The 9164-nt window shown below is 44.4% G+C and overlaps 1 pseudogene; it reads left to right on the top strand.

The window, feature by feature from the left end:
- Positions 1-1935: 1935 nt before the first annotated feature.
- The window catches only part of LOC141270693 (uncharacterized), a 44429-nt pseudogene continuing 37200 nt past the window's right edge, over positions 1936-9164 (top strand).

The following is a 9164-nucleotide window of genomic DNA, read 5'->3' as shown; positions in this document are numbered from 1 at the left end:
AGAGCAACTTCTCCCAACCGTCCAAGAGCAGTTTGGCGCCCAACAATGCCTTTTCCAGCATGATGGAGCACCTTGCCATAAAGCAAAGGTGATAACTAAATGGCTCATGGAACAAAACATAGAGATGTTGGGTCCATTGCCTGGAAACTCCCCAGATCTTAATCCCATTGAGAACTTGTGGTCAATCATCAAGAGACGGGTGGACAAACAAAAACCAACAAATTCTGGCAAAATGCAAGCATTGATTATGCAAGAATGGACTGCTATCAGTCAGGATTTGGTCCAAAAGTTGATTGAGAGCATGCCAGGGAGAATTACAGAGGTCTTGAAGAAGAAGGGGCAACACTGCAAATATTGACTTGCTGCATTAACTCATTCTAACTGTCAATATAACCTATTGGTACTCATAATATGATTGCAATTAGATTTCTGTATGTGATATAAACATCAGACAAACACTAATAAAAACCAGAGGCCAGCAGATCATGTGAAAATATAATTTTGGTGTCATTCTCAAAACTTTTGGCCATGACTGTAAGTTGTTAATGCATAATCTTTGTTTATTTGTTGTGCCAGCTAATCACAATTTATTGATTATACATTGTGCCTGATCTGCGTACGGGCTCCTGATTAATGTTCATTTTGGCATTGTTCATATGTTTTTCTTTTCTGAAAATCCTAATAAAAATGATGTTTGAAAAAAAAAAAAAAATGTTTTTGACCCAAATTTGTAATTTTCACAATGGATAACAGGAGAAAACACGCGCGGCTCCGCTCCGTACCCGTCGTACGCGTGCGGCTCCGCTCCGCACGCCTCGTACGCGCGCGGCTCCGCTCCGCACGCCTCGTACGCGCGCGGCTCCGCTCCGCACGCCTCGTACGCGCGCGGCTCCGCTCCGCACGCCTCGTACGCGCGCGGCTCCGCTCCGTACGCCTCGTACGCACGCGCGGCTCCGCTCCGTACGCCTCGTACGCACGCGCGGCTCCGCTCCGTACGCCTCGTACGCACGCGCGGCTCCGCTCCGTACGCCTCGTACACGCGCGGCTCAGCTCCGTACACCTCGTACACGCGCGGCTCAGCTCCGTACACCTCGTACACGCGCGGCTCAGCTCCGTACACCTCGTACACGCGCGGCTCAGCTCCGTACACCTCGTACACGCGCGGCTCAGCTCCGTACACCTCGTACACGCGCGGCTCAGCTCCGTACACCTCGTACACGCGCGGCTCCGCTCCGTACACCTCGTACACGCGCGGCTCAGCTCCGTACACCTCGTACACGCGCGGCTCAGCTCCGTACACCTCGTACACGCGCGGCTCAGCTCCGTACACCTCGTACACGCGCGGCTCAGCTCCGTACACCTCGTACACGCGCGGCTCAGCTCCGTACACCTCGTACACGCGCGGCTCCGCTCCGTACACCTCGTACACGCGCGGCTCCGCTCCGTACACCTCGTACACGCGGCTCCGCTCCGTACACCTCGTACACGCGCGGCTCCGCTCCGTACACCTCGTACACGCGCGGCTCCGCTCCGTACACCTCGTACACGCGCGGCTCCGCTCCGTACACCTCGTACACGCGCGGCTCCGCTCCGTACACCTCGTACACGCGCGGCTCCGCTCCGTACACCTCGTACACGCGCGGCTCCGCTCCGTACACCTCGTACACGCGCGGCTCCGCTCCGTACACCTCGTACACGCGCGGCTCTGCTCCGTACACCTCGTACACGCGCGGCTCCGCTCCGTACACCTCGTACACGCGGCTCCGCTCCGTACACCTCGTACACACCCGGCTCTGCTACATCCACACTGTAAACCCCTCCTGACCCCACACATAACCTTCCCCTCATCCAGCACCATGACAACCAGCACAGCAGAGTCCTGCATCCACTGAGGCCCCTGATCATGTGACCCCTGACTCCTCCCCTCCTGTGACCTCATCACAGGTCCTGTGCGCACAGAACATCCATATATGTGGTGGCGGCTCTGCAGGTGGAGGTATGTGGAGAGACCCCATTACTGGGCGCAGGGGGCATTAACCCCTTCACTACTGATAGTGATGTTTTTCTGCAGACACTTTATAAGAATCCTGCCGCTTTGTTCCTCTTCCTCTGATAGATACGACCCAATTATGGAAGACAGGAAGTAATGAAACACGTATTACAAAGTACAGGGCCCCTTTCTTTCCCCCCACACAGTATAATGTTACCCCAGTATCTCCATCCCCCCACACACTATGACACTAGAAGTTGCCCCCCACAATATGGCACCACCCACCTCCTAATATATAAACCCTCCCTTCCTCCATTCCTGATGCAGATACAGATGACCCCGGGACACAGCACCGACCTCCTGGATCAGGTTCCCAGGTCTGGAGATGTGGATCCAGGCCGGGGGGCTGGTGCTATAGATGTATGAGGGGCTGTTATCTGCGGTAGGAGCGGTACATTGTAATGGAGACATTCTGGGGACGGATTATTCCAGAAGTAGAACGTCTTATCTCTTTAGTGAATGTCGCTGTATTTTATCTTCTTTCTTTTCGCTTTATAATTTAATGACATCGTTCTAGGACTCCATTGTTAGGCCCCGGCTGTCCTGGCGATTATATTGGGATGTGTCGATGGGGAACACAGGACTCCCCCTCTCTGTGCCCTAAATATAATGGAGGAGGCTTTCTACATCCGTCTTTCTGCCTCAAATAAAATACTGGATGTTGTCTTTCAGTTACCTCAGATATATAGAAGATGTCTTCTCTATGTCTTCATCAAGAATGGAGAATGTTCTTTTTCTCTCTTGCTGGTTGGTGCCAATTGTATTTTGAAACATTTTAACACCTGTTTTTTTGGATGTTTTACATGTCGTAAGAAAACCTAAGGAGAAAAACACATGATATCCAGAATAAAAAAACAAAAACCTAGAACTCTACATGCAGAATAACTCCTATCCGTTGTATTCTTCCAAACAGCTTTTATAAATGTCTCAAAATATTATGTGTGTATTAGATAAGAGATCTGAGGTGATAAACGATTACAGTCCAGGGAAGATGGAAAACATTCATATAGACGGCTGGTGGTGATGTAGTTAGTGATCGACTCTGGAGAAAATGAAGATCTCGTCCTTATCATGAAGTAAAAATTAAAAAGAATAATGAAGGCTGCACTCACCATTCCTTAAAAGCATTCAGTCTTTATTTCATGTCATGAATAAAAAGCAGGGAGTGCGGGGAAAAGAGATGGACGACAGCCATTTCGCACTGTGAGTAGCGCTTCTGCAGGTCCAGATAGTCTGTGCTGCAACCTCACTTCCTTTAACAGGTGTATAATTAAGGACGCATTAGAAAAAAATTAAAACATTCATAAAAACAGAGAAAAGTCGGATAGGTCATTTAGTCCCAAAGGGCCAGTAGCAGTGGTGCAAGAAATCCCAATAGCTTCTCTTTGTAGAAGTAATTTATTATAGTTGCCCCCTCTGTCAGGGAAAGAAACTTGCTCAATGCCTTCAAATCTAAGTAGGTTAGAATCAGCATTATGGAAACGAGTCACCTGAGAAATCAGTCTTTGTGATCCTTTCTTGGTAATGATGGAATGAAAATGTTCTCTAACACGTATAAACAAGGGGCGAATTGTCAATATAATAGTATCCATAAGGAGAAAAAAATTACATATACTACGAATTTCGATCTGCAAGAAATAAAATGTTTAACCCTGTGAGTTACAGAGCCCATTCTCAAAGGATTGCCTGTCAGGTGTCAGTCACTGAAAGAACAAGTGAAACATTTGAAGTTGCCAACAGGTGTAAAAAAATTTAAGCCAATTACTAGATTCCAATGGCAATCAGTATTTGCCTATAAGATCTCCAATATTATGACTCCTTTTATAGGATACGATAGGCTCTTTTATAGGATACGATAGGCTTTCTAATGGCAGCCAAATCACTTTCAATTATATGCCAGTTGTTATGAATAGCTTTCAGTATAATGTCACCTAAAGCAGGGTTCCCCAACTCCAGTCCTCAAGGCCCACCAAACAGGTCATGTTTTCAGGATTTCCTTAGTATTGCACAGGTGATGGGATTATTGCCTGTGCAGGTCATGCAATTATCACCTGTGCAATACTAAGGAAATCCTGAAAACATGACCTGTTGGTGGGCCTTGAGGACTGAAGCTGGGTAACCCTGATCTAAAGGACCATGTTTAAAATCAAACACAAATCTGTTTTCACTGTGCATTTTCTGTCTATTATTCAGTCTGAGTAATAAGTCTCACCGAGAGACCTTTGCAGCTTTGTCCAGAGCCGCATTAAGCGCTCTCAAAGGGTAACCTCTATCAGTGAAATGAGCCCTCAATTCATGTGCCTGCTGGAAAAATGTGTCATCAGAGCTATTGATTTTTCAGAGCCTTAAACATTGGCTATAGGGCAAACCCACCTTAGTGTGAGCAGGGTGCGCGCTACAATACTGTAGAAATGAATTGGTTGACATCTGTTTTTTATAGGCTGTTGTTTTTATCCCACCTTCTTGTATTGAAATGGATACATCTAAAAAATTAAGCGTATTGCCTCCGAATTCTGACTCCAAATGCATAATAAATGTATTTGTGGTATTGAGATAACAAACAAAGTCAGAAAAATCTTTTTCAGTTCCCACCCATATGATGAAAATATCGATATATCTTAAAAATAATTTAATGTATTTAATATGAGGGTTTTCAACTGTGCTGGTGTACTTGCTCTCAAAATAGGCCAAAAAAGATTTGCATAAACACAAGCAACAGGTGTCCCCATCGCTGTCCTAGTACATTGCTTATACCATTTTTGTAGAAACTGGAAACTATTATGAGTAAGAATAAATTCCAAACTCCCACTTTTCACCACTTTTGTTAGACTGTGATAGAATGTGTTTAATGGCTTCAATTCCAAGATGGTGGGGAATTCTGGTGTATAAGCTGACAACATCTATGGACACCAAAGAGAAATCTGGCCGCCATACAAAATCTCTCAATGCCAAAAGAAAATGCCCCGTATCCTTAATAAATGATGAAACCTGCTTTAACAATGGTTTTAACATCCAATCTAAATACTGGGAAAGTGGCTTTGCAAGGGAGCCTGTTGCTGCAATAATAGGACGTCCAGGGAGATTTGATGGAGATTTATGAAGTTTTGGTATGGTATACCAATATGGTTTCAACGGAAATTCTGGGAACAATTTCTCAGCCCATTTTTTAGACAAAAAACCTCTTTCTACATATTTCCTAAGCAAAGACCACAGGACATTTTTAGATTTACTCGTAGGACCACTAGGTAATGTCATGTAGGTGTCAGTATCAGATAATTGTGTAAGGGATTCTGCAGTATAATCCTCCCTACGTAGAACGTAAAACATCCTGCGGAGGGATTTACAGTGTGGATGTAGCAGAGCCGTGTGTGTACGAGGTGTACGGAGCCGTGTGTATCACGTTTACGGAGCGGAGCCGTGTGTATATTATTGTGTTTCCCCCTTTCTCTGCCCTGAGCTCAGTCCCGGGGGTTCGGCGCTCTGTCTCTTACAGATTTGGAGCATCTTGGTAGAAGTCTCTCTTGGTCTCTTACTTATTCTGACTCTTGGTCACGGTTACAGCATTATTTGCTCCTCACTACGGGCTCAATTACCCCGCGCCACCTTCTCTACACAGTTTTATGTGTGGAATGTAACGTGTGATTTCTCTTCTTGGAGACAAATAGACCCCACACATGAGGTCATTATCACCAGTCACCGGACGTCTATTATATGGCGGCATTCGATTTTTGAATTTTTTTAGAAGGATTATAAGTTTTGCAGGAAATTGCCATAATGGATCTGTCTTTTCTGTTATCAGTTTATTTCTAATGTGGATTTGAGAGACCCAAATATTATCTTGTATTAAATGCTTCATCATCGCATTAAGGGCTCGCTCACACTGTGTAACGCAGGTGCCTGAATGCAACAGCTGAGACAACAGGCTTGATCACCAATCTGCTTCTACTTTATTCAGATAACAGGGTTAAATGTGGGAAGGATTATTATCACAGATAAATGGCACAAGAGCAATATGCACAGTATCATTTTCAGGCAATTATATGCAGAGATATATATTGGTTAGTACATTACAAGAGAGATGTCCTCGAGATCAGTTCAGGATCTACAGTCTAACCAGGAAGGGACAAATGGCGTATTTGGCGGGAACAGCCTTCATTATTCTTTTTAATTTTTATGTATTACACTATTAAAGGTTGGCATCTATAGGTTCCTGTTTTTCGGTCAGTAAGCTCTCTCAATCAGGTGGGGTCTATTAGTTGCCTATACAAGCGGTTCAGGCATTCTATTTTGTATGGTGACTCATCATGAAGTAGTTATTTCTCATGTCACGTGTAATGAATATCTCCTGCAGTATTGCTAATGCTGATTCCAGTGTCGGTAAATGAGATGAGAATTAGTATTATGGAAGATGAGTCTATGAGAGACGTATCCAGCTGCAGACTCCAAGGAAGAAACTGCTTGTTGTCTGTGGACTAAAATATATAGGTTTTATTAGTAGAGGTAAAGAAAAAAAACAATGAATACTGTATAATAATCTCATATAATTTCCTTTATTATCTCCACTAATTGTATTATTACACAGGATTCTTTATGATGTCACATCGGCTCAGTTTCTTCCCATTCAGATTCCTACAATATCAGATCTTCTATACAAGAGGATTTTTCAGATTTACCCATCAAGGATGAATATGGACAGAGACAAGATACTGGCGAGGATTTTACACCTGATCCTAGAGATCCTCTTTCGTCTCACTGGAGAGGTGAGAGATTCTGATGACGTCACATTACATCATTCTTATCTATGGGAATAACAGACGGACAGAACTGGAGAGGTGAGGACTCTGGAAATGTCTGTAGTGAGATTTATTAATGTGTCTCTCCATAACCAGGATTACACAGTAGTGAAGAAGACCTCTAGTGAGCGCTGTCAGGACCCTCTGTTTGAGGGATGGGCAAGAACCCTGAGCCCAATCACGGGGCCTCCACCTCACCCCCTGATACATGAGGACATCAATGACCAGAAGATCCTAGAACTCGCCTACAAGATTATTGAGCTGCTGACTGGAGAGGTGACACTGCTGGGAATACTGGGACATTATAAAGTAACGCTATGAAGGGATGAGGGGATGATGGTATCATTGTATGTATCAGGTTCATCTTAGGTGTCAGGATGTCGCCATCTTTTTCTCCATGGAGGAGTGGGAGTATTTAGAAGGACACAAAGATCTGTACATGGACTTCATGATGAAGGTTCCCCAGCCCCTCATATCACCAGGTAATAGATAGGACTAAATACACACAGTCTATAATTATCTGTATGTAAAGAATGAATTCAGCCCCTGTATGTGTTTCCTCCAGTTCTGTCCAGTAAGAGAACAACACCAGAGAGATGTCCCCATCCTCTTCTTCCACAGGACTGTAAACAAGAAGATCCCAGTGTTCCTCAGGATCATCAGGTAGATGGAGAGAAGGTTTCATGAGATCTCCTATATAATGTGTGGACTTCTGTAAAGGTCTTGTGCTACGTCTTGTTTTATCCACCAGTATTACATGTTTTATACTTGTGTAATGAGAACTGTGGAAATGGCAGGATAAGAGCTGATCATAGATTATGACACCTGTTTGTGGGAGCACTGTGCCTAAAAAACACTTTTTTTTACTGTGGTCCTGAGTCTGTGGGAATACTGTGCCAAAAACCCTGTGTACACTCTGCACCAATGTCTGTGGGAGTACTGTCCCATAAGCCTGTCTATGTACTCTGCCCCTGTCTCTGCCATAAAAGCCTTGTGCAGAGTGCCATAACAGCTTGTTAGTCGGGGGAGTGGACCTCATCTTCCAATCTTTTTCCTATCCAATCCAATTCACAATCTTTTTAAAATCAGCCTCCAAATTTTTTTTCAGTCAAGTCAGTTGTTGTTTTTTTGCCATCTTGTTCTGTTTCATGTTTTTTCATATGAGTATAACCTGATGGAAATGAGTTTTCCTTCTGGTCACATACATCTCTTCCATAGTCCACAACATGCTAGCTTCTTTCCATGCATTCATTGACAGATTCAGACTGTTTATGGTCATCTGTAGACATAAGTTCCCAAAGGAAGGCAAAATTAACTTATTTAATGACCATTCGCAGTTTCACTGTACCATCCGTGTGTACACTGTGTTCCAAATTATTATGCAAAAAGTGTTTAGGAGTGATAAGGTAAGAATTTTTTTGTTTGTGAGTTAAACCCATTGATGGTGATGTGTGTCAGGGCTTTTTATATCACTGTAAGCAATTGCAGACACCTGTGCTAGATAGTTTGGCAGGTGTGTCCAATGAAAGGCAAGACTACTTAAGAAGGCTGTCCCACATTATTAAGCAGCCTACATTTTCTGCCAAAATGGGAAACAAAAAGGATGTGTCGGCTGCTGAGAAGCAACAAATTGTGGAGTGTTTAGGTCAAGGCATGACTACAATCAACATTGTCAAGACACTTCATCGTGATCATCGCACAATCAAGAAGTATGTAGCTGATTCACAGTACACACGTGTGAGTGCTGATAAGGGAAAATTGAGGACTCTTTCCTCCAGGCAATTACGTCAGGTTAAAAGAGCAGCAGCAAAAAAGCCTTGTCATAGCAGCATACAAGTTTTTGAAGCTGCTGGTGCCTCCAATGTCCCCCGAACAACAAGATGCAGGGTCCTTCAGAGGTTTGCAGCTGTGCGTAAGCCATCCTGTCGACCTCCTCTATCCACTGCTCACAAGCAGAAACGGCTCCAGTGGGCCAAACAATACATGAAGACTGACTTCAAAACTGTTTTGTTCACCGATGAGTGCCGTGCAACGCTCGATGGTCCAGATGGATGGAGTGGAGGATGGCTGGTTGATGGACACCCCATGCAAACACGGCTACGGCACCAACAAGGAGGAGGTGGAGTAATGTTTTGGGCTGGAATCATGGGGAAAGAGATTGTTGGCCCCTTTAGGATCCCTGAAGGGGTAAAGATGAACTCCATAATGTATGTTGAGTTTCTCAAACAGCACTTCCTGCCATGGTTCAAGAAGAAGAACCGTGCATTCCTCAGCAAGATAATTTTCATGCATGATAATGCACCGTCTCATGCTGCACATAA

The sequence above is a fragment of the Phyllobates terribilis genome, unplaced genomic scaffold, assembly GCF_046119375.1.
Source record: "Phyllobates terribilis strain yellow unplaced genomic scaffold, ASM4611937v1 Scaffold_5__5_contigs__length_657084704, whole genome shotgun sequence".
Taxonomy (NCBI): Eukaryota; Metazoa; Chordata; class Amphibia; order Anura; family Dendrobatidae; genus Phyllobates; species Phyllobates terribilis.
The sequence above is the reverse complement of the archived record's forward strand: the minus strand, read 5'-3'. Positions and strand labels throughout refer to the sequence as shown.